We start from the raw sequence: 26641 nt of genomic DNA, 5'->3' as shown, positions 1-26641 counted from the left end.
GCTCTGCCACAGCCGCGCTGAGTTCATCACCGCTGCGCTCATGACAAGTCCAGTTTCCACCAGCCTTTTCATGGCAGGGTCCTTGCAATGGAAAGGATGGTGGAAACCAAGTGCAAGGGGCCGAAAGGGGGCACCTGCACTGCCCACAACCATGTTGTGGGCTGTGCAGGACGCCCCTGCTCAGCACCCTCGGAACACTCCGAGGGTGCTGGGGGCTCACTCTGTGCGATGATAACATTGGCCTAGGCTCCATGAGGAGCCAAGGTCAATGCCGACGCACAGTTTCCTCTAGGCTGACTGGTGGAAATGTTTGATTTTAGAGGTTTCCACAGGTCAGCCCAGTTGAAACCTGGTAATAGGGCTCCACAGGGGTCTCCACTCCACAGGTCTGGCGATCCGAGTTTTGGGCCCCCAGACTCATAATGAGGCCCTAAATCTTTTAGGGCATTGCATGTGAACTTACCACTAATGCCAAAGTGTCTTTCAGCTCATTACATAAGCTGTTATAGAATGGAGCTGCAGTGAAGACATCTATTGAATCACCTTCCATTCTTAGTTGTTGAAAGTGACATAGACTGCAATTTGTTTCATACCCTGAAAAAAGGTCTGCAACCCCATGTACTCAGATTGCATGGCCTGACATCTACCAAAACCGTTTGAAAAGATGTCAAAAAGTCTTCACAATTCATTACAAAGATGGATATTCCTGTTCATTATGGGATATGGGAAATGAAAACAACACCGAGCCACAAAGGCCCTGGGGTTCTCCAGAATATTTATGGCAGTTGCCATTACTGCTGGAAGTAGATGTAGCTACACTGCCTGCTTTCACCAAGGAGGGAGCACAGATTCTGTAGGTGGGAGATTTGGAGATGAATTCTCTCTTGGTGAAACAAACTCTGAGATTTTACAGACCAAGAGGTCTCCAGTGACAAAATGCCATATCCCTTGGCCCTGCAAGGGAGATCTCAGTGGAACTATTAGAGTAGCTCTTGTAGCGTGCTCTCAAGATAGTGTTTCATACCTCAAACACTGGCCCACTATTCCCTCTCTTCCAGAGTGCAATTTCTGTCCTGGTGGAAAGTTTGTGGAAGTTGTTTTTGGCAGGCACTTTGCCACTTTTGGCACTTTGTAGGTTGTTTGTACCCCAACCACGCATGGTGGTCAAAAGCACTCAAGTGCTTTGAATTCTTTTTGGTGCTAGGTGACGCAAATGAACTCGCTCACTCTTGAGGTCCATAACAACCTTAGTCGTAGGTGTTGATGTAATCCCCTATGGTGTGGAGACAGTTCAGACCTTACACATAGTAAAGAAGCGCAAGTCCCTTTCATGGCTCAGCAGCAGGGTTGATTCTCCTTGCCTATGCTCCTTTGCAGCCCGTCCTCCTTCAGAGATGTGTCATCCTCAAACAACGGCACCTGCAAAACCACTCTTGAGCAGTCAGCCAGCTCTCTCCACTAAAACAGGGTCCAGTCAGCCCCATCTGGTAGACTAGTTGAGTTTTCCTTAGGATGCTGGTTTAAAAGCTAGCAAAGGGAGCTGGAAGCAGTTACTCTAACATTGGAGCACAAAGGAATGTCCAGGGTGCCACTAGTGTGGGACCATTGTTTTCTGGCCAGGAAATTTCGGCACCCTGACTGGAAGTCTCTGTCCAATTTGTTAACCCATTTTGCAGACAGACCTCGCGTATTCTAGCAAATCAATTATCTGTCTGGTTTCAGGCAGTTTTGCTCATTTGCTATTTCCACATAGATTGGTTCAGCTATGGTCTTTATCGTCAGTGTGACCAGGAAGGAAGGCAGTGTGAAGCTTGGAGCTGAAGTCTACAGTCAGGATCAACTAAAAACAAGTGTCCAGAAACAAGGGAGGGTGCCCCATTCTCTCTCTGTTAACCTGTGGGAGGTAGTCCATGCAGAGGCCAATGTGTCTGGAAAGGGCAGAGGACAATTCTCTGACTTCAGTGGGGCCCACTGAATCCTTTGCTATAGTTTACCACTGTCTTACCCGCTGCAAAGGATTCCTTGACTGTCCTAGTAGAATCCTACAGTTCACATTTGCTGTCTGGGCTCTCTTTAACCCTCCGTCTTATACATCACTAGAATGTAGTAGCATTAAATGGAACTTCGGTATATACAGCCACACATCATACATTCTCCACATGCAACCTCCAGACATACAAGAAATGTGCACAAACGTGTGCCTTCGATGTATCCCATGGATGGACAAAGGACCCAGGGGCAGTGGACAGTCTGATCAAATTTAAAAACCAGGAGAGACCGGTGGGCCAATTTTCCTAGCAGGTGCAGGTCTAAAAGGCATGGCCTGCTACTACAATTGGTAGCGCTGACACCACTGTTTATCTTCTACTGTCTGGTGAGCTTGTCATGCTCTTACTGTGGAGGTTTTACCTAGTAAGCACTTCCCACCACAGACTGCCTCACAAAAATACCTTCAGCACACACATGATTGTCATGTGTGATGAGGCAGGGATCAAAACGCTACAGCTTGCTATGGCAAACCGAGGCAAAGACACACTCTTCTGAACCATACAAGGGATCTATCTCCATCCAATCACTTGCCATGACAAGCAGATGACAGAATGCAGAACGGGTGTACCTACTTTGCACGTTTCAGTGGTCCATTGAAAGGAAAATTAGCCAGGTACGTAATTCATTGAGAGTTCACAGTTCAATGGCAGATATAGTTGTGAAAGTCGTGGTGCTGGCTTGGAAGCCTGATGATATCCTTCTGCAGCATGGTAGTGGAATAGAGCAGATGGTCCTCCTGAGTGACAGCATGCTTTGAAAAGGTATCAGGGATTGACTGAGGGCTCTTAAAATGTTGCCTGTGACAAAATTTACCTATGTGTCTGCTATGATATTCTTCATGTAGATGCTCTCTATTGTTTAGTTTGCTGCTGAGTTTGATTGCCTGGGTCTCTGATATTGCCTTCTTCAGTAAAGGCTTGATGAACGAAACTGAAGTACTGGGAAAGGTTACCGATTCTGGTGAGATGTTGAAGATGGATGGAGGAAGTGTACCCACAGACATAAAGTGCAAGTTTTCCTTTAAAAGAACTCAGGACTTGGAGTCTACCTTAGAACTGGAGTTTCGGCAGATTGCAGTGAGAACTAGGAATGTGGAAGGTGAAAGTGGAATGAAAGAATCGTGTATGGCCTCCTGAAGTACTGTAAATGTTAAAAGGGATGGTATAGAAGGAAGTCAGTGCATCTTAGCAAGGAAGTAGTTGTACAAGTCCTGCAGTTTCTCTCAAAATGATTGCCCAGTGACCTGCATAGTTGTTGTTGATGGACCAATTGTTTTAGAACAGGCAGCTGAGTTATTCACTTCTTAGATGATCCTGAATGATACCTTGGAGTGGCATGGGTGCTTGAGTGAGGTTGAGGAGTAAATGCTCTTTTTGGCTTTCCATATTGTTGCTGAGGGTGTGATTACAAGTTACGTGGAAAGAAATTCCTTTGTGGAGTTCCTCTCTGCACAATTATAAGTGGTCTGTTGTTTCTGTACCCTGATTTCCCAGATGTGGAATAGTCAGACCCGAGTTGATTGGCCAGAAAATCCTGCTGGTAAAATTGTGTGGGGAGTGTTGTGCAGTGCTTGAGTAATTCAGAAATTGCAGAAGCTGGTAAGTTCCCTTCTTGATGATTCTTCTCTAGTCGAGAATGATCCAGTGGAAGATTTAGCATTTCCCTATAAAATCTGAAGGATTTTTCATTATCACCAACTGTTATTCGGGGCCAAATTTCCTTAAGTGGTACAAATCTATTAAATGTATCTGAGAGGCAGTGGTTGAAGACTGAGATAGCAGTTGTCCAGTAGTTCAGATTGTCCACTCTTCTGAGTAGTCGGTCAAGGCATCTCACGCAGTGTAGGAACCTAATTAGACTTCCTTGAATGAACATATGTTTGAAGAGGCAAAGATTTCTACTAGGATAAACTTTTAATTGTGAACAATATAGAGTGCTCTCTCTAGGAAGTAGATAGGCCAGCTGTTATTCTTTGCTCTTCAAAACTGGCCTCAGGGAGATGGTTGAGTACTTGGATGAAGGGCTTCCATGCTGAAGAATGGGGTAAAATCAGAAGCAGTCTTGCCAGTCGAAACAGTTATGAGTTGGACGGTGAGTTGAAGGAGACTGAGGATTCAGAAAGAAGTTGTGGGCAAAGATGGCGGTGCGTGGACGTAATCTGCAGAGATGGTGAAAGGCATGCAAGTGTTTTTGCGGTTGGCAGTGCTCTTTAGACGAAGAGATTCACAGTTGACAGAGGGGAAAGCGAGTTGGAGCCAGGTTTTCTCTGTTAACTGAGGATAAGACACCTGCATGCCATATGGGATCAAGGATGCCTGTATCATTCATTATAAGGGCAGCATAGAAGTAAAGATCAAGTGCATATTTCCTCTCATTCCCCACACACATGCCTTCTGCAAACCGAGGATCCCTAGTAGTGCCTGAAAGGCTCAGCTAGAGCTCAGCAAAGTATCTCTTTACCGCTATAAAACCTGGAAGCATTTCTCTGGAGAAAAAAAAAGAGATTTTCAGGTTTGCAACATGAAAAGGGGAAACGTGTGGTGCAATACTGAGAATGGAAAGGTAACACCTACTGAAGTAAATACCGCATCCATCAGTGTCTGTGCTCAAAGGGTGCAGGGTGACCTCCCCCAAACAATCAGAAATACAGAATATTGAACAATGGGCACATGCTTTACTTACCCATTTGTAAAAAAAATAAAAGGCCTAAATCGGCCAATGGGCACCTCTTACTTCATATTGGAATAAAGCGCTGTGTCGGCTGTAGTAAGGCGCAGTCTTACTTACTTCACATTGTTCTGCTCAGCTGCACAGTCCTTACACCCCGCACTTTTGTATATTGCTCTCTTCTAAAGGTATGAGGGTACTAGTCTGTTTTGCATTCATACAACTATAATGGTGGCATTGTCCCGCACTTTAATTTTTCCAGTATATCTACATGCAATGAGTGGTTATGAACATTCAAACAAATTAAAATGAATACAGAAAAAAATGTATTTTCATACAATGTAAAATAACGGCAATGGATGCTGCAGAAAGCAAAAAAAAATGCTAATGGTGAAAGGCACTTAAATCTTGGAGCAACACGGTATAATAAATTCCTTCAAATTGCTTTAAAGACGCGAACACCTGACTATGAGATGTGCCAGAGCTATTGCCATCACAGCAGCAATTAGGAATAGATCATTTAACAAGAGGTTGCATTTTTAATAACGCACTGTATATTTCCTCTCGGAAATATGATTTGCATTCCTGCCTCTTGGCTGGGGCAGGACGGTGTGCTGCAGCCATCACACATTTTTAATTGGAGCATTAACCTACGAATGGCTAACAGTAATATTCCGGGCTGTGTGGAAAGAACCTCTTATTAAAAGCTTCACACAGATTTTGTATAATAAAGATGAATATATTATACACTTTGCCTCCCCCAGAGTAGAACAATAATAGGAAAATAAAAAGTAACAATAAAGTGACTCATAAATAGAACCTAATGGGACTGCCGGAGAACTGAGCTGGCTATGCAGCATCTGCCGTTGTTTACCATGAGAACGTTTACATTGTTATCCATTGAGCCCTTATCCACGGTCCAGCTTTGCAGCACGTTGTCGCCACATCAAGCTAGGCCGCGTTTTACTTGTGATGCGCAATACAGTTTAGGGGCATTATCTGGCCATGGAACCACTGGTGGAGGACTGTGCACCACCCACCACACCAGGGAAAGACAGACTGTTTAATGTAGCCTTCTCGCTACTCTGGCAGGGCTTTTCCCCAAGAGGCTGCTCTGACCATCTTGGCTACGTCCGCGTAGAATACAAACTCTATAATTAGGCAGAACGGTGGATCTATCAACACAATGTAATGCACCTCCAAAGCAGTCATACATTTCTACCATCCTCATGAAAGGTGTGACATGCTCAGGCTTTTCCAGCAGCACATTAAAGGCACATTGCAGGCTACCTAGTTAAGGTTGAAATTGTGGGTTTTCACGAGGTGCTGTCTTGTAGATACGGAGCATTTCTGCCCTTTCCCAGTAGCGCAGGGTGACGCAGCAAGGCACTAAAGCTCCTTTCTTGTTTATTGGGGAATCAGGTTCAGACTCCTGAATCAAAACAAACTTTGAGGGGCAGTAACGTTGCTCCTACAAGTAACAAACATGGTCTTGGTGCAGACAGAACTGTAGCTTTGTCTGACATCGGTAAGCATTTTTGTGCACAACTGATCCACTGTGGTGCTGCTTCATCACTCAGAGATAAAGAAAAGATACACTGATTGGGCACAAAGTCGAGGGTAGAGGCAGATTCATCAAAGCTTTCACTGCATAAACCTCTCTTTAGGATCGAGAGTGAGTTTCAAGAGGGGAGACAGATCACTTCCATTTCCTGTGACAGGTACTGTTAAATTCTTCCTCGAATGCAGCAGAAGACGCCTTCAAGCTGTGCAACCTTCCAGATCTTCATTGGAAGAGACAACGACGCCATTGTGTAAGCATTGGGCTGACTCGGCACTGCGGCATGGCAAGAAAACACCCAAAAACACAAAATAAATACAAGTTAAAATATTTTTTATTTAACAACAAAATACATTTGTTTTCACTTGCTTCTCGATGGCTTTAACCCTGGCAACCTTGGTAACAGTCTCTCTCTCTAGCAAATGTTGCTCTAGGAGGGACGGGTGTCTGAAAAATCTGGATGTGAAACATCCTGTGATTCGAGGCGTTGCCTGCTGGGTTTATGTTATACACTGTTGTACATCCAGGAAAATAACATTTATGTCTCACCATTTGAGCTCTAAATTCAAACGCCATAATAACTATAAATCACAGAAAATTGTTGTCTGATGGTAACTGAGGTCAATACATATCCTGTGAATGAATGACATGCCTCGGAAAAAAACATCAAACCTTCAACATTATATGCAAAAATGTTTTTATTGTTCATTAAGGTAACTCCACACAACTCATATATTATGACATTCCTGATAAACTCATACAGAAGTATGTAGAAATGAAAGAAAAAATGTGATCAGAACAATGGAATAGAAATAATGAAAAATATCCCAGAGTCATACAAGAGAACCTCAAACTGAGATTTGTTAATATTAAATGCCCTCTGCAAGCATCGCTTGGGCGAGTTGGGCATGAATAATGTCACCTGTGGCATCCTTTGTACATACCTAGCAGAATCTAATCCTGTTGCGGATTCTGTTTATCCTTTCTCCCAGCATCCACCAAAATATATTGAATCAAAATCTAGACAAATGTAGACAAAACAATCAGTTTTTAGATAAACTTGTCACAACTACCAATCACTACTATATAATTCTGCTTTCAGAGTGTAGCAACTGGACAACACCACCACCATAAGCTTTCAAGCAGTTTGCTTGCACATGTACTGGGTACGTTGATACTCTATCGACTGAACTGAAATACCTGTGAAGTGTGATGAGGGAATACCAGACTGGGGACATAGTTGCAATGCTTTTACTTACTGTTGGCCCAGTTTGCATTTAATGTGGGTGTACGTACATGCGCAGGGGCAAACTAGTTAAATGCCATGAATAACAAGGGATAACGAGGGAGCGGTCCTCTATTAATGGTGTAGCCCGAGACAGAAGGATTATAATGCTATTAGAACATTTGACCTACTATAGGTCTGATTCACAAAGGAAAACTTACGCTTTTGTGTAAGTTTATGATTGTTTGCTACTCACAAAGGTATTTTATTAGTAGGATCTTTAGAACTGCGGAGTCTCCACACACAGAACATAGGACAGTGCTTTCTTTTTATGTGCGGAGACTCCACAGTCTTAAAGATAGCATTAGTAAAATACCGTTGTGAATAGCACAATCATGAACTTACACAAAAGTGTAATTTTACCTTTGTGAATCAGGCCATGAGTGTAGATTGCTCTGACTTAAAAAGGGAGAAACAGAAAAACAAAGATTGGAGTGCTGGAGAAGAAGGTTTCTTCACACCATTCCTGGCCCAACATCATACTATTGTCTTCAGTGGAGCTCCAACATTCCAATATTCTAGCACTGATTTTGTTAGTCACTCATGGCTCTTGTCTGTACGTTCCTAGGAGTGGACACCAGAGAAAGCACTGGGCATTTCCCTCAAATAACCCCTTGTCTGGGGATGCCTCTATTTCTCTGGGTAGTAATACACATTTAGGATGAACTTCATGCACCAATTCACACACAGACAGTGTTAAATGTCTGACTGCCAGTATTAGTCACCTGGTGACTCAGAGGAATGCAGAGTCTTCTACTGCAAACTTTATACATACCTATAAAACATCAAATGCACCAGTGAGGGGATGGTCATCTAGAACCATAAGATTTCAGAAATGAAGGGCAGCACACGCTACCGACGATGAACATTTCCTTCCCACAACGTCAGTATGGCCTAATGATAGGAATGTAGAACGGAGGTAAAAAGCAAATGTTGCCTACATTGTCTTCTATGCTGCTGGGTATATACTGTCTGGGCTGCACTCCATCACTATTTTGTGCTTCACTCTGCCTTCATGAAAGTAGGTCAACCATATGAAAGTGCTGGTTGACAATACATGGTATTTGTGTGCTCTACAAATGCTGGTAACATAACACATGAAAACTAGTTTGTCCTCACTCCAAAAAGGTGAGGCCTGCTACAGTTTCTAGGCCTCTTCCTGCGATTGTACGACTGGTTGTGCCTCTTAAAACTTCACCACCCATGTGCAGACTTAGTCACCTTACGCAGTGAGCCAGGAGATCCAAACTTGGAGACCACCACACCATTAGTGTTTGTGTGCTTAAAAATAGCAGGTGCTGCTTTGACATTAAATCCCAAGTAGTGCACAATCAACTGTTTTTTTCTACTTGAATTAGTATTTAACGAGTTTTCTGGAATGTTGATCCTCCTCACATCTTAGGTGAGGAGCTCTCACAATGGCCAGCACGTTTCAGATATTTGGCCTACTAAACTGGAAAAAGATTTGGCACAAGAGGGATCTTGTCATCTGATCCAATATTTTCATAGGTTATCACATATATGCTCATTATATGGCAGGAGTTTAAACACAACACAGAGGAATGTATCAATTCAACAACTTCTTAAAGCCCTACATAGGGCTCAAATCCCTGTACCTGGTGTCCCATTTTAACTGTAAGCAAGTCATACGACTTTATAGACTGTGAAGACCTAAACTAAGTTGAACTGGTTGCATGTACCTCCATTCATTGTTTTTGGAGAGATCATGCAGTCACCGTAGTCAGGTACGCTGTTACTGTGTGGAACTGAGAGGTTGCTCGGTTGCTTCTGCAGTGGCCTACTGCATGCAAAACATATTCACGAGGATGGAACACTGTGTGAAAAGGAAGTTGTAAAGAAATACAAAGAGGAGCTTCATGCCGTCTAAGTTCCAGAATTCGCCACACCCATATACAACAACCAACAACTACTCAGATGGGGATTAGCCATGATCCACTGAACATACAGGATGGCACATGTGAACCCAATCCCAGCTCCGTATCCTGCTGTCATACACACAATGTGAGATCTGCACACACCTGCATCCCAAAGCAGTAATCAAGCAAATGGGAATGCTGTAAAAACATGGAATGCACCTGCACCCATTTCTCTCTAGGATTGCGGCCCCTGATTTAATGGTGCCTATCAGACTGAGCCAATATATCCCATACTTGCTACTCGCAAGAGCAATCAATGCAAGAGCATGTTGCTGTGCCTATGAAAGGATGGTGTTCCAGATGACAAAGAAGCTAAAGCATCTGTACACAGTGTTATCATGGAGCACCATTAGAAGCAAACGAAGAAAAGGAAACATCCAGTACCTGCAGATAATCAGTGCTAACTGTGAGTCTGGCAGGCAAACGGGAGTCATACAGAGTTACAAACCCTACTTTCAATGTTCTGCTCACCAGGACCTTTGTTAGTCAGCACTCGTTTTCCCCTACCAGTCAGGAGTGCAGAGTGATGACACGGTTGATCAGCACAACATGGGATAGCAACACCAGTGGCATCTGTTACACGATAAGTGACACTGGGTTGATTTAGAGTATGGCAGAAAGGGTACTCTATTGTAACAGTGACTGAGTATCCTCTCCCCTAGACTGAAGGTCAGCCCACCTGATTTACAGTCAGGCGGACCTTAAGTATGTCTGCATGGAAACTACTCCAGCTTCATCGCTGACATGCTCCCCCGACAGTCGGACAGAGTAGGAGCCGTTGTACATTTGGCCACTTGACCCCTCACCCAATTTAGAGTGGGCCGTTAGCTAGGCAGTTTTTAATCTTCCTTTCTGCCCTAAAATAATGTCAGTTACGGGTAGTAAAAATGTTTAAATGACACCCATACTATGGGAAATATGTCCACCCACCTGCTGACATGGTGATACAAAAATTATGGTTAAACCAGTCTAGGGTGAATCTGCAAAAGTCAGTAACTGCCTGAACCGAGGCCCAGAGTGGACTTATGTCAGACACAAACTCTGTATGCAAACATAGTGCAAGCATGGGGCAGAATCTACCTGTAGGGGTGCCAAGATTTCTCTATCAGAATCTAGGGTCCCACAGCAGTGGTGACCAAGAAACTCCTCTGTGCTCTAGGGTTGGGGGACTGACTGCCACTTCTCTTTGCCAGTTTGTGACTAGGAACCTAAGGAGTTCTACAGACTGCCTTGAGATGCTGCTTTGGTCCTTCCCTAAGGGAAGGAGGAGCATTATAGGTGCACTTACTTGAAGAGGATGGAGCCTAAAAGGAGGGTCTGATTGCAAAGGAGCTGAGGTAGGTCAGACTGAAGCTACCCACACAACTCAAGAAAACACCTGCATTGCTTAGCCACAGAGTGTGCCCTAGAAGACCAAGGTATCCACACTGCATGAACTGAAGCTGGAAAGATCATAACTGTAAGATGCTCATGGAATCCAAGTGCATCCTTTGAGGATTTCAGCCAAAGAATAAACCAGGTGTGGCTCCAAGAAAGAAGTTTTTCCACACTGTCAGAGGGGACATCAGCCAGCACCTAACTATTCGGAGTGGGCTTATAGCTTTGCTTAGGTTGTGGGTTTGTATCTTGGTCCAAGGAAGATCCAACAAAAAAGACCACATTGACTGTGAGTAGCCCAGCCCGAGTTTGGCCTCCTGACCAGCACTAGCACTGCCGATACTCACCTGACTGTGTCTTTTCACATAAACTGTACGCAGACATCAGCAATATCTGCTAGGCCAGTGTGAAGTAAAGGTGATGATCCCTGCTTGATGGGCTGTGTGAGGATGCACACCTCCCAGAGGGGTGATGCTATTGCTGCCTATAATCCTCTGTAGGCCTAGCCTGTACCACTGTGACAACCCAAAGGCAAGAAAAGTAAAGTGCAATGATGCAACACCAAGGCAAAGAGATGTGACCATCGCTTTTAAGGATTATGTATTTACAACTCATAAGAAGAGGTCAACCAGGCCCATAGGAGCCCCCAGTGAACATTATATGCAAAATACAGAAGGAGGGCGTATGCCTTGTACTGAACTGCCACTTGACACCTGTCTTATAGAAGCAGCCTAGGCTGCCTCCCAAACCATAGTGATTATGGTCTGAAATATCAGTGCACCAATTAAAGTGCCCTCTGATGATGATTATGAACAGTATTGTTTTGTGTGTTACATGAAATGTCGTTTTTTTTCAAATAAACACACTGGCTGGATATTGATTTAATGAGTGGTATTCGGTATTCGATTTGGTTCTCATTTTTTAGTAAACCTCCATCTCCAGGAGTAAGGCTTGGATGAACAACTCGACCTTGCTACCATGAGTATCAAGTGCAAAATTGGAGCACTTAGTGCTCATGTTTGGGCTCTGTAGGAGAATTGTTACAATCACTTTCAGTAACCCCTGCATGTTCTGGGACTCCTGTAAAAGATGGCACCAGCATGGTGTCTCTATCTGCTTTTAGACTCACCCTTGAGACATGGACATGAAATATGCGCCTGTCCCATTTGAAAACTTAGATTAACAGCAGAGAAAGTTACTGTCTTGTCAGACCAGCGCGAATTCTGCCATCATGCTACTTTGTCTGTCACTAAATGGCTCAAGTGATCCATTCAAAGATTTTAGCAATGTTCAATTGTTCCTCGTACTGCTTATTGCATATGTTTTCTTCAACAATCATTCTAATTGTACATGTTTCTGGAACAATGGAACACAATCTCTTTAGGATAGCCAATTTGATAATTTAGTTTAGTTTGTGATCGCATCTTTCTTAAACACTACTTCACTAGAGATTATTTCACATCTTAGACAACTGGACACCGTACCGCAGGACTGGATACCCATTTCAAAGACTAATATTGCAAATTAGTTCACCCTCCTTGCCATGTGTTCACATTGTTTTGTGAACTGGTTACTGAAGTATGTCTCATAGTAGTCAGTTTGTCTACATATTCTCTAGTGTGTCTCCCAAGTACGACATGTATTTGACGAGACAGCAATACTACAAATGCTATTGTAAAATGGAATTTATCAAGGTGATATTAGTATAATGTGTGGTCAAGGTTTTGTTCGAGTGATCACTTTACCATAAACTTGTTTCTTTATTGTGACACTCATTTTTGCACATAAGGAAAATAGCTGATATTAATAAAAACGTGTATTAGTCACTTGACCTTCTACGTAATATTTTCATTAAGTCTACATGCAATGGAAACCGTTCTGCTCTTGGATTACAGAATATAAACATCTCACTATAATGCTAATTCATTATCAATGCTCACCCTGCGATCCTTTTTGATGCACCAATATGTGAGAGGTTCAGTTCTGAAGAAAGCTCAAGGCACCAACTATGGATTATTTAAGAGCTGAAACATGTCAATCATTTAGAAAAGTCACAATGTCTCCTTTGCATTTTACTATACAACATGCTGGAGAAAAAATAGTCATTGGTCTAACAATAGGTAGTTTTAGCTTCTTCATCTCCGATCTACATTCTTCACGAGTTCGCCTCAGCCATCTGAGGGTTGTAGCCCACATAGGTAGGATATCTAATGTGAGGAGAGAACCTACGATAAAAGCAAGCCACCTGAGGTGGGTGAGGGCTTTTGTCCTATAAACTGAATCAGTTCACTCTGTTCATTTATGCTTGAGATTCCTTCTATAGTTCCCTTTAGGGATATCCTCATAGGCGCCTTTGTGTTATAGGCCACTTTTTAGCACTCCAATAGATTACTTAATTATGTACCCTGTTCTGAGGTGTGCCTTTTGCTATGTCCACTGCTCTGTGACTGCTGGTTTGCGGGATGGCATCAACCATATATTCCATAAATAGGCAGCACCTTGCAGATGGATAACTGTATAACACTAATTGTTTCTCCTCAAATTCTGGACGTAACCAGTGACATAGTACTGCACAGTCACATCTTTTTTCTTGACATAAATAGTCTGCAGCATGTTTTTTTCTGGGGTATGTCATGTACAGCAGACAGTTTATGATGTTCTTGGTGATCCAAGATCTCTATAGGCATTTCCAGACAGTGCTGTGAGACAGGGTACCCATTTGAATTAATTCTGTGGGTTTCTTCCTTATCATTGCTGTTGGTACCTCCTTGCCCTGATATCTGTAGTGAGGGCTCGCATCAGGTGGAGTTGCACTTTGATGAGGTTGTTGTCAAGAAACGGGCTAGAGGTGCTTCTTTTCATTAACCCTAGACTAAGTGATGGCAAGCGGTACCTTGAAGCCATCTGTGCTTCGTGCCTTTCAATGAAGGAAAGGCTGGCAGTTCTTACAGAGAGTTGGTGCTAAAAGGTTTTATGCTGTGTGTACGTGGGGAGTGTATGGTGTGGAAGAGCTCCTACACTGAACTTTGTCTCACAATAGGCCGAAAACTCTAACGTGTCGAGAGAGACTAAGGTCATCTTCCGTTCCTCCTGGTGCATGGTGTCCTTGCTGGGTAATTATGTCACAATTCTGCTGCACACAGGGCCTTGTCATAGAGGTCTTGGTTTTCAAGTGTCAAGACCTATTGCTTTCAAAAGGACATTACTGTGGACATTGTGGATTACAGAGAAGTATCCTGAAGTCACGTCTGATTGGAAAGGAACTTTGAACTATTCCTTGAGCATTTATTTTGAACTCCCACTCTTGTAAATGGGGTTACTAGCTCTGCTAAGAGTTCCTGTGAAAGAACAGGGCAGATTCTTAAGAGGATCTTGCACACACATGTATATCAATGAATGTTGTGTACAAAGTATTGGATTTCCAGTCTACGTACATATATATGTTGCCTTTCCCCAGAAGTGACGAGACAGAGTGCTGCTTCCTGTGTTCTTTTTTTCCCTCTTGTCACACTATCGTTCCCCTGCCTCTACCACAGGGCCTCATATCTTTGCATATGTGTCTATTGATGATGATGGTGACAGACTTAAGGAACTGGATCCGAATAGAGTACATATCAATATTCTTTACATTCTGGTACCGTCGATTTCAGACTGGACTGAGGATGAGGCATGTTATCATACCTCAGTACTCCGAATGGCAAATAGGCCCCATGTCCAATCTCACCTTTTTTCAAGAGGCATGTTAAAATATGTGTTTCAGAGGTGATAGGTTGCAGTAATGTGATTAGCAGGATTTCTCAATCAAGGTCCCTCAACATGCGCGTTGTCTTTGCTTGTACCTGGTTGGACAAAAAAGGAAAAGTGCCAAATTAAAGGTAGAGAAGATCATGATTTACATTTACATAGCCAAGGTAATAAACTATAATACTGAAATTAATACTAAATATATAAATGAGAAAAATAACCACATACCAATAACAATTAAAATAATTAGATGTGAGTTCCAAAATGCTATCTGGTCCAGCAGTACGAGAACATCGCAAGAGTGGGAAAGGGATAAAGATCAGGCATGGAAGGTAAAATGAGATGAATCAGAGCAGACACAACTAAATGCAGAAGGCAAATATGACATGAGAGCAATGGGTTAGCACTTGTAGCAGAAGGGACTGCTCTTGAATTGGATACCAAATATCCAAGTCCAATTACACCATCCAAGAACAAAAAGGGAAGGGCTAATTCTGAACCTGAGGAGGGATGTACAACAGGAACCAGAGTAGGCATGGCCTCATGTTTTGTCACTCAAACATATTTCAGAGAAGACAATGCCAATGAAAATGGTTAATTGAAAAACAAAATCAGGGAAATGCAACTCAATGAAATATATTTCATCAAAGTTAAGATAATGAAATGAGATCTCAAGATTAAGTTAGGAACATTGTTGTATTGAGTTTTACTGTCACGGTTAAGACAAGAGTCAAATACCAGCTTTAGGGAAATGATAAAGTTAAGAGTTTGTTGGGGTTGAGGAAATGGTTATAGAGAGTGTTCAGGATAGGGAATATGTTAGAGTAAGATTACAGATTTGTGTAGTGGTCCCGGTCAAGTTATTTTTAGGGTAACGACAGGATGATTTATGCAAGGGACAAGGTGAGGATTGGGTCACTGTCATGGCAACAATGTGAGTGAAGTTAAACTCTGTCAGAGTCAAGTTATATTTGGAGTAAGGGCAGGCTTCAAGCTTAAGGCTAGACTAGGTTAATCATAGGTCTCTGGGTTCGAGTAATATTTAGGATCAAGGTTCGGGTGGAGGCTACGTTTGAGTACATTTAGAGTTAGGGGTAGGATTAAAGACTGGGTCCTGGAAGAGTTAAATAAAAGGTGAGACTTGAGTTAGGATCAACAGTATGTGTAAGGTTACTGGTAGGATTTGGTCGTCAGCTATTTGTAAGAAACAATATGGAGAGATCGACAAAAATATGTTTCCACACTGGATGAAGACTGTATTGAAAATCTGTCATTTTCGACTAAATAGTTTTCATCAGAAGAGCTGTCAGTGAGCTACACAGTAAACAATTTGATGTTTTTAGTAAAATGATTTCAAACAAATTGTTTCTTTGTATTGGTATTTCATTAAATAGGTTGAGATGAAATGAGTTAAATCTGATTAAGAGGAGGTCTCCTTTTAAGAAGGGAGGAAATCTAGACTTGCATGTTTATTTAATGTGTAATATTGTTGTAAAGATTGTTCACCTTTATCTTAGATACGTTTTCTATCGATGTAAATTAACCCACAGACATTTTAAAGCATGTAGCAAAAGAAAATCAGCACAGTTACACGGGGCACATCCCAGCCAGAAGCCCAATAATTGCAGTGGCCACTGCTGTCCTTCTACTTTCACTGTAAGGCCTTCATCGGGATGCCTTCGGTCACTCAACCTGGCCATTCTCTATGAAGAACATATTCCCTTTCCTAATCTGACACACCACCACATATATTCGTGATCCAAACAGACAGGGCTTCAAAAGATTGTGATGTTGTTTGAATTAGTATGTAATCAACTGCTTAACTGAATGACAGAATAAACGCCAGAAAATCAAACAATCAGCGTCTGTGTATTTTCAAAATCCCAATCATTAATGGAAAAGGAGATAGAAAGAAAACCACTGACGGCAAAACCGCTGCCTTTATTTTACCGCGTTCCAATGGACATTTTAGAGAGTACTATCATTTACGTAATTGCCCTTCGCCGTCCTTATGTGCCCTCGCCTTTGGCACAGAACGCATAATTTGGGTGGTGACTAATAATCTTATGATAACGCCATTTGAAACATTAATTCATGGGTCCAATAACCCTCCACGTGCAGGGGAAGCGTCACGCATGAGGCTGGAGGAAGGGGAAAGTATAACACCCTCGAAGCATCGACTGTCACGCATGCCATTCCCCGTCATTGCTACATAGGGATATCATTGACAGCAAAACGTGCCTTTCATTGTGGTACTGCGTTCTTCCCCTGGCACACAACGAGTGTGTCACCTTTAACGTTCTAGCAAGTGAAGCCTTTAAAGAGCTCAAATTGTGTGCGGTGACCACATTCCACAGACTCATTAATCATAGCTTAAAACCCGTGCATGCCACAAGGTTTAATTATAACCCATCAACCCAAATTTATCTCAGTCTCCCAATACCCTGACCTTGTAAGATGCGGAGCTGCTGTGCAGAGAGGAAATAATGACATTGGAACAGTATGTCTTTATTGTGAAGGCATTCGTGAACCCTGGTGAGGATAAGCTTATTTTCAGAATGATGCAATGGAAATGTACTGGATTACGACACATGGTGAGCTGACTACCCCGGGTATACAAACTTCTTCCTAAACAGCACCAGGCCTTCTGGTTCCTGCCTATGTAATCTCCCTGGCAATGGAGTTAGTGGGCTATTATTAGTTTGGGTTAGCTAAGGCGCAAAGTGTCCTATCATCAACTTACTAAGCATGCCGTTTTGACTTGGCCACCACGCTAGATTCCGCAGGGCAGCTTCCCGTAAGCCTCAACGCAAACAGTTTCACTGGGCTCTGCACCAAACGAGCAAGGTCACATGTCCACAGTTACAGCTGAAATGAAATGCAAACTATTTAGCCCTTTTGACCAGCATGCTTTGCTGTATTTGCAAGCTACACATGCCTTCCATTGGTCACTTTGACTCCAGGTTTTTAAAATGTATTGCTCAAACTTAATGGGTGGGGACCAGTGGTTAAGGTAGCTTTCGTCTGTGTGGATGGGACAGTCAAAAGGATGTCAGAAAGATCAGCCAATTGCTCAAAGGAAAGTGAACTATTCAATGATATAAAGTGTGAAATTAGCTCTCAGACGGCCGGCCAAACATACATGCACTCTGAGGGGGAGAAGGGCTGTAGTCGTATCTAAATCCCTATGGGAAGTTGCACATGGAAAATGCGTTTTGGGACCTTCTCCCCTTTTTTTCTTAGCCCCCACTTGACAGAAAACCCCAAAACTTTCCAAACAGTGTGACTATGGAAACTAGGTCCTAAAGATAATATATATATATTAGGACAAGGTCATTCTTAGGGTTTAGGGGTAGGTGAAGGTATTGGGTTGAAGGTTTTTTTTAAGGGTTTAGGGTGGGTTATGGTGTTAGGGTGGTAAGGGTATGCTTAGGATTTAAGGTGGGTAAGGGTATTTGGATGTTTGGGTGAGAGGGTATTTTTAGATTTTTTAGGGTGGGTAGGGTATTTTGGTGGTAAGGGTAAATTTAGGGTGGGTGAACTTTGGGGTTGGAGTTGTTAAGTCCCCAGGGCAAACTGCTTTTGCTTAAAACAGGGGGGGTCCTGTGGACCCAACCATGCCCCAGGGACTGCCACCTCCCAGAGGCAACTTTCAGTAATATGCATGTGGCTGCCCCCCTGCAGCTTCAGGGTCCATCACCTCCCCATGGCCAATGTTTAATTAAATGCAGGGGCCGCCCGTAGCCTCAGGAACTGCTACCTCCCAGGGGCAGAATAGTAATGACTTGCGGGATGGCCACCCTGTCCCCCCTGCAGACCCAGGAACTGCCACCTCCCTGGGGCTAAAATAAAACAATGAGAGGGGTCTGTTTCAGACCCCTGGGCCTGGGGACCACCATCTCCCCAAGGCAATACACTTTGGAGGGAGCCTGCGTGACCCAGCTCAATGAGCCAAAGGAGACCCTGGGGACCGCCACCCCCAGGGCTGGCTCCTGCCATGTCCCGGGGTGCCCACGCTAGTACATGGTGTTTGCTTTTGCTTGGTGAGAGCTGATAGCTCTCACCAAGCAAAAGCAAACGAGGTCCGCTTTCTGACAGCGGGACCTGTCAAACAACTTCCGCTGGCAGAAGGCAGAGTTTTCATTTGTTTCTCTGCATGCAACTATGAGTGCAGTAAAACAAAGGAAAACATGGCTCCTGCAATGGTTTTCAAAGAGACAGACTAAAAAGATGTTTGGTAAGAATGTTATAATTACGGTTTAATGGACAGCAGATTATGGTCAATTCTGGCCTAATGGTAAAGCTCTTGAACTGTCACTCAGTAGGCTGAAGGTTCAAATCATTGTTTCTCATGGCAGTGTGTCTGTTTATTTTCCAGTGTTTTGACCGTTAAATATTCCTAGTGATGTAACATTGAAGTCTTTTGCCACTCAAAATCTTTGGGTTCAGTGTCATAGCTAAGTCTGGACACCACATGCCAAGTAGTCACTTTCTGCCTAGTGGTTAAGGTCTCCGACCCTTACACTGAAGGTTGAGGGTTCTAGTCTAGGTGTAACTATGGTCATTTCCTTATTGCAATTTTTAGTTACTTGAAATATTTAAGATACATACCTAAAGGTGATTTCACGATACTTATTTGACAAATGCATTTTTTTCAATTTGTCTGAAAATATCTCATTCTATGTATATAATTTATCAAAGCCTGAAAAAGCTCCCTCTCTTAATAGTGGCTTGGCCGCAGAGCCTGGCCCCAGGCCAGCCCCTGAAGCCAACCCCCGCTGTGCATGGCCAAAGGCTATGTGTGGCCCTCAGTTGGGTGCTTATAGGGGTAAACCTCAGGTCCTGGCCAACCGCTGCTGCACATGGCTGGGTGGTTAGAGGTGCTTGGACACAGGGCCTGGCAACAGGCTAGGCCCTGCAGCCAATCCCCACTGTGCGTGGCCAAAGGCCTTGCTCAGAGCGGAGTTGGCTGATTATATGGGTTGGCTACAGGACCTGGCCACAGGTTAGGCCTTTTGTCTGGGCTGGGCTGTGCGCAGCACAGGGTTGGGTGGTTATGGCCAAAGGCCATGTGCAGTGCAGGTTTGGGTGGTTATAGTGGTTGGCTGCAGGTCTGGCCCTGCAACCAACCCCGCTGCACATAGCCAAAGGGTGGTTGTAGGGGATGGATCAACTATAGTAATGAAAATTACTTTACCTTAAAAAAAATAGAAATTCACTGAGAAAAAAAAGGTTACAGGGTCGCTGTAGTTATGAAATAGAATTTTAAAAAACTAAGAAATTCACTTTAAAAAAAACAAAGGTTACATGTACTTTATAGTTAGGCTCACATTTAAACATACAAAACCATGAAATTCACCTGTTATAGTTAGAGATATCTCAAGTAACTATAACTCATGCCCTAAGGTAACTATAACTCACAACCTCGCCATGCACAGTTTTTTCATCAAACATTTTACTGCAAATATTATGTTGATATTATCAATGAAGCCATAGAAGATGTCATGAGTGATGTAGTATCTAGGGTAACTAGAAGTGCATGGCGAAGGTGCGAGTTATAGTTACCATAGGGCAACAGTTATAGTTACATGAAATAACTCTAACTATACAAGTTATAGTTACATGAAATAACTCTAACTATAATCAGCTGAATTTCTATGGTTTTGTGAGCGTCATTTCCATGGTTTTGTGCGTTAGTGAATTTCTAAGGTTTTTGTATTCTATTTCCTAACTATAACGTCCCTGTAACATTTGTTTTTTAGTGTATTTCTAGATTTTTTTTTAAACATTAAGCAAGATGTCCATCACAATGCACGGTAGTGGGGAGTTGGACTGACCTGGCATTGTGCTGCCCCCACCCAAGCCTGCTGCTCCTGCCCCCTCCTCCTTGCCATCATCTGTCCAAGTTCATGCTCTTCCCTCATTACAGACCTGTATGCCTGTTGTTCTGCCCTTCCCACCTGCCCTGATCTTTAAGCTTGCTGCCACATCCATCTCCTCCCTACACTCTGTTATCTGAGTCCAAGTATCAGCTCCCTCCCTCCTGCTCTGCATGGTCTGATGTGCTGCCACTGCTCTCCATTAAGCTCCCTGCCCTCTCCTCCTGCCCTTCATTACCTAATTCTAAGCCCCATCATTGCCCTCCTGCTTTGCCTCTGTGCTTAGCCTTCTTCCCCTACCCTCCTTCCCTTGCCTCCAATGTCTGTGTGCATGCCCCTGCTCCCTCCTTTTTTGCCCACCATGTTCCATGGACCTGCCATTGCCTATCCCATCTACTCTGAGTGTTCTGTGGAACTGCCACTTCCCTTGCCAGTTCCCCTCCCACCTGCCTAGCATGGTCTGGTGGCTGCTGCCTGTCCCTTCCACCTCCACCCTGCCTGTCAGAGTTCCGTGCCGCAATCCCTTCCCTCATGTCCTCCATGTTCCATTTTGCTGCCACTCCCTTCTGCCCTCCACGGTCTGTTGCAACTGCTCCTCCTGCTGGCCATGTATGGTCTGTTGTGAAGCCCCTTCATCCAGCTCTCTCTTGTCTGTGTCCAACCCCTACCCCTCCCTTCTGTTCTTTTTTGTCCTTTGTGCATGCCTTGCCCCGCTCTCTCTTGCCCACAATGGCTTTTGTACTCCCACTACCCCTCCCACTTGCCATGCATGGTCCTCTGTGCTGCCACAGCCCCTCTTACCTGCCCTGTGGGGTCAGCTTGCTGCTCCTGACCCTTCCCACCTTCCCTTCGTTGTCTACATGTATGCCATTATAGTCTTACTATTGCCCTCCGAGGTGTGTTGTGTTTCCAGTGCCCATCATGCCTGCCCTCCATGGTCATCTTGCTGCTCCTGCCCCTTTTCCCCTGCTTTCCATTTTCCATGTGCAGGCCCCTATCCCTCCCTCTTGCCTTGTCTGGTCTGTTGCTGTGCTCCTGCCCCTCCCTTCTGCCCTTCATGGTCCATTATGCTGCAACTGTCCCTCCTCTCTTTCTGGTATGGTCAGATTGCTGCCCTTGCCTCTTTTCCCATGCTCTCTGATGTCCATGGGTATGGTCCTGTCCCCTCCCAATTGCTTCCATGGTTTTTTGTGCTGCTGCAGTGCCATCCCACTTGCCCTGTGCAGTGTATTGGGATGCTGCAACTTCTGACACCTGCCCTGGAAGGCAAGTTTAGTGCCCCTGCCGATTTCACTCCTGCCTTCTGTTATTCAAGTCTATTTACCTGATCCATTCCTCCTACCCTATTTGATCCAATTTACCATACTTAGCTTACATTGAAAAAGAGGAACTTTTAGGCAGGAGACAGATAAAATAAAGCCCTTTCTGGGCTTAAAAACATTGGGAGTCTTGTGCGTGGATCAGGTCTGTTGGCATGTATAGTTGTACTGCCACTGCAGCTTCCTTCTGCCCTCAGTAGTCTGTTATATTGCGCAGCCTCTCTTGCCTATCCTGCATGGTTGGTTTGTTGCCCCTGCCCTCCTTCTCCCTGCCCTCTATGGTACATTGTGGTGCCACTGCTCCTCCCACCTTCCCAGCATGGCAACTTGTTGCCTCCTCACCTTCCTCCTTGCACTCAATCATCTGAGTCCATGCCCCTAATCTCTGCCTTTCCACAGTATTCTAGTTTTTTATATATTCTATATTTATTACACAAGTGAGGCCGCCTGACATCATCTTGATGTAACCAAAACTCTAATATCTAAAGCATTTCCTTTAGCAATTATAAAAACAAGAGAGTCTAATTTCCATAGAAATTATGGAAAGCGTACTAATAAATATTTCATGTATTCTGTATTTTGAATCTGCATAGAAAATGAATTAACATAGAAAATAATGTGCAACTCGAAAATGTGCCCACTTGAATAGCCGTCACCTACTATGTAATGTTCTACTAAAAGCGTATTAATGTTTATTCAGAACTTATATGAATGTGGAATTTGTAGCAGTGTGTGATACTTGTGATTAAATGCTGTGTATTTGCTTAAATTAACTGTAGGCCTCAAGTTAGTGAGGGCTAGGACTTAGTAATGCACTGCCTTATATTAGAAATGCAATGTCAGAATAAAATATGATCACACGTTTAATGAAAAACAAAGATGTATTGTTCTAACTGAAGGTTGACCAAATCATGGTAGTAGCAAAATGTTTTTTCTTTTACCATGAGAACTGCTTGTTAAAAAATCATGTAATAATTACTGTTACAATGTAAAGTTTAGTGTGTGAGAAAGCTATGTTCCCAGAAACTAACAATGGATGTACTGATGGAAGGATATCTAAAATTGATTCTTGACGAGTCGAACGATGTGCGCAGAAGAAGAGGAGCCACTCATCACAGTGTGAAAGACTGTTTAGTTATGTCTTAGATTTCAAATATTAATTTTATTGGACTAAGGGCTATTGTACGATTCTTTGATTGACCAATGACAACGTGGGACAACTTTAACTTAATTAGACTGCACAGAGAGGTGTGAGCTTATGATTGCATTCTACGCTGATTTTCTTTACTGATGAGGTGTATGCACCTCTGATTATTCTCCTGCTTGGAGAATTTTGATGTTTAACTTTAATTTGCTAAGACTTCTTATGCTAAATGCTGCCTATTCTAGACAATTTTTTAAATGGTTCAGAGAGCTTAGAGTCCCCAATTATGAACCATTACCCCCTTTACATGTCCCGTTGTCGATGCTGTTCGAACTGATGTCCGCCTGACGAAGATTATCACAACTTGCTGATTTATAAGGAAAGGTATATCAAATTGCTAATGTCTTTATTGTTGATTTGTCTTTTGTTTCTAGGTACCAAATGCTGCTTTTGAAAGAGCCATAGTTAGATGGTTTTCCAAATTTATGTTAACTAAATCTTTTTGCATGAAGCCCAAAACTGCTGATGCTAATCTGAAGTTAGTGTGGGTTCCTCCATCTAACTAAATTGCTATTTGATGTTACTAAATTGCTGAATTTAAATTTATTTCCATTGTGCAATTACTCTTATTGTTGATTTGTACTTTGGCTTTAGAAGGATTAGTTCCCTGCTTTAGTCAAGTTGAGATTCTTTAGAAGATTCAGTCAACCAGTGTTGTTTTTATACTTATATCCTGTGGTTTTGAGACTGATTTACATATATTAGTGTTGTTTATAGAGGGAAATACATTTTCTAACCAATACTAAAGGTGTGGTTATTCGTTACCTAATGGGTCATGGTGTGTGAAAGTTATTGACTGCAAAGAATTATATTGTTTGTTTGATTACATTTATGACATGTATGGACTTAGGGTGTGAACATCTTAAACGAGTCAAAAGGTCCATCAACCCTTTAACGTGTCCCCTTATAAATTAATAATAAAAAGCTAAATAAGGTCAGACGCGCCCACACCTGTGCAGTGTATTGTGCTGCTGCAACCCCTGACACCTGCCATGTAAGACCAGTTTAGCGCCCCTGCCCATTTACCTCCTGCTCTCTGTTATCCAAGTCCATGCACTTGCTCTATTCCTCCTGCTCTATTTGATCCAATGTACCATATTTGGCTTACATTGAAAAAGAGGAAATTTTAAGCAGGAGACAGATAAAATAAAGCCCTTTATGGGCTTAAAAACATTTGAAGTCTTGTGCCTGGATCAAGTCTGTTGGCATGTATGGTTGCACTGCAGCTTCCTTCTTCCCTCAGTGGTCTGTCATATTACCACAGTCTCTCTTCCCTATCCTGCATGGTTGGTTTGTGGCCCTTGCCCTCCTTCTCCCTTTGTGGTGCCACTGTCCCTCCCGCCTGCCCAGCGTGGTCAACTTGTTGTTTCCTCAACCTCCTCCCTGCCTTCAATTATCTGAGTCCATGCCCCTGAGCTCTGCCTTCCCACAGTATTCTAGTTTTTTACATATTCTATATTTATCACAAAAGTGTGGCCATCTGACATCATCTAAATGTAATCAAAACTCTAATACCTGAAGGATTTCCTTTAGCAATTATAAAAATTTGAGGGTCTCATTTCCATAGAAAGTATGGGTTGTGCGCTAAATAACTACAATGAGGACATATGTCTGAGTTTTCAAATAGTGACAAAACACTTTTAAATTATTTGCTATCTTTTTTTATCCAGTTGATCACTGGATTGTATGCTTCACTTACGGGAGAGGATGTGGCGTTATGGACAGAGCTGCAGACTTTGCAACTGGGTTCAAGTTTCAGCATCAGCTCACCATCCTGTGATTCTGGGCAAATCATTTAATCTCCTCATGTCTAAAGCCAAAATTAATGTGTTCTTGTGTAATATAACTGATGGACATGTAAAGCACTCCAGTACCTTCGGGTCAAGACTGCGCTACATAAAACTGAAAAAAACAATGAAATTAGGGCCCATGTTTATACCCTTTTAGCGCCGCATTTGCGTCATTTTTTTTTACGCGAAAGCGGCGCAAACTTACAAAATACAATTGTATTTTGTAAGTTTGCGCCGCTTTCGCGTCAAAAAGCGGCGCAAATGCGGCTCTAAAAAAGTATAAATATGGGCCTAGGTGTTTTGCACAGTTCTGCCATTGGCCTATACTTGGGCTACATGTGGGTGATATTTGTGCTACATTTGGGCTCTTTTTTCTCTGGTGGCCATCTTGGGAGAGTGATTTGTTAAGAAGCCCCCAATCTCCCCATTTACTGCAGTATCCCCAGTAGAAAATGATTTTAGTTTTCCACTTCGATTCCATTAAGATGTTGTTCAGATGTGTCACACTTTTGACATAAATTCAGAGTGTTAGCAGTCTAGTTGCTCATTAGAACATTGTAGTAATGCCGCCAATCACCAGGCGGTTAACTGACAGTCTGTTGAAAGTGCATGTTTCAGTCTGCATGTCAGAATGTTTTAATGAAATAGAAGAGGGAGATATTTGCGAACTCACTTAAAATGTGTCTTAATCATAATTTCTATGATAAAATAAACCCCCTCATTTTGTTCCATTGTTAGTTTTTGTAGTTTGATTAAATCAAGATGACTTCAGGTGTGCCTTGCTTTTATCATCCGTAAGACTGTTAGCACTCTATTTGTTCTTTAGAACACTCTGAGAGGCTGCAGTAGAACACTACGGAATCAACTGAAAGACTGCTCCTGAAGGAAGTTCATGTTTTACTGAGAATGTCAAACATAATTCTCACATAGCTGAGAAAGATATTGTCAATTTACAGAAAATATGCTCTTATTTTAGCTTCTTGAGCACCTTCTGTATCCTCTAGGGGAAAATCATGAGAAACAGTTTTCTCTCAAACATGATTCATGAAGTCCCAGCAGGGTAAAATCTCCTTAGAACACACCACAATTTCTAAAATTAGTCTGATATCACCAACAAACGATTTATAGTATAACTAAAATGTGTTATCATCCTTTATAAGTTCTCCTTTTGTGGCCCTCAAAACCTGCCATTCACTACAATACTTTTCAATGGGGTGCTATCATGTAAATTGGTCCGAAGATGACCGCCATCACTTTCTAGGTACTTGGTATAATTGGCTTACGCCTGTTTATTTAATTTACCTGTAAGTCCCTTGTAAAGTGGTACACCATATACCTAGGGCCTGTAAATTAAATGCTACCAGTGGGACTGCAGTGCAGATTGTGCCGCCCACAGAAGAAGCCTTTTAAACCTGTCTCAGGCCTACAACTGCAAGGCCTGCCTGCACACTTTGCAGCCACCCTGACTTGGCATAGTCAAACTACTTGCCAAGGTCTAAGCTCCCTTTTTACTATGCCTATGTCACCCATAAGGTAGGCCCTAGGTAGCCCTATAGGCAGGGTGCTGCATATGTAAAAGGTGGGACATATATTTTGCTGTGCTACATGTCCTAGTAGTGATAAACAGCCTATTTTGTTTTTCTCCATAGTGAGTGCTGCTCCTCTCATAGGTTTGCATTGGAAATTCCCTTACATATGTCTTTGTGGTAATTTGTGATCTATAAGTAGTAGTGTGGTCATGTTTGGTATGTTTGGAATGCCACTTTTAGAAAGTGGGCATTTCTCTCTGCTTATAACTCTGGTGCTTTGCAGCCTGACTCCAATCCACG

The 26641-nt window shown here is 42.9% G+C and overlaps 1 long non-coding RNA gene across 2 annotated transcripts in view; it reads right to left on the bottom strand.

Moving 5' to 3' along the window:
* Positions 1-4951: 4951 nt before the first annotated feature.
* Positions 4952-26641, bottom strand: part of LOC138300322 (uncharacterized) — a 150876-nt gene continuing 129186 nt past the window's right edge. For both annotated transcript variants that reach the window (XR_011204909.1, XR_011204908.1), the window contains 3 exons: positions 14601-14715; positions 7222-7297; positions 4952-6553 (listed from right to left, as the gene is read on the bottom strand). This is a non-coding gene — a long non-coding RNA (uncharacterized lncRNA). The remainder of the gene's footprint in view (positions 6554-7221; positions 7298-14600; positions 14716-26641) is intronic.

This window comes from Pleurodeles waltl, chromosome 6 (genome assembly GCF_031143425.1).
Source record: "Pleurodeles waltl isolate 20211129_DDA chromosome 6, aPleWal1.hap1.20221129, whole genome shotgun sequence".
In the NCBI taxonomy this organism is placed as follows: Eukaryota; Metazoa; Chordata; class Amphibia; order Caudata; family Salamandridae; genus Pleurodeles; species Pleurodeles waltl.
The sequence above is the reverse complement of the archived record's forward strand: the minus strand, read 5'-3'. Positions and strand labels throughout refer to the sequence as shown.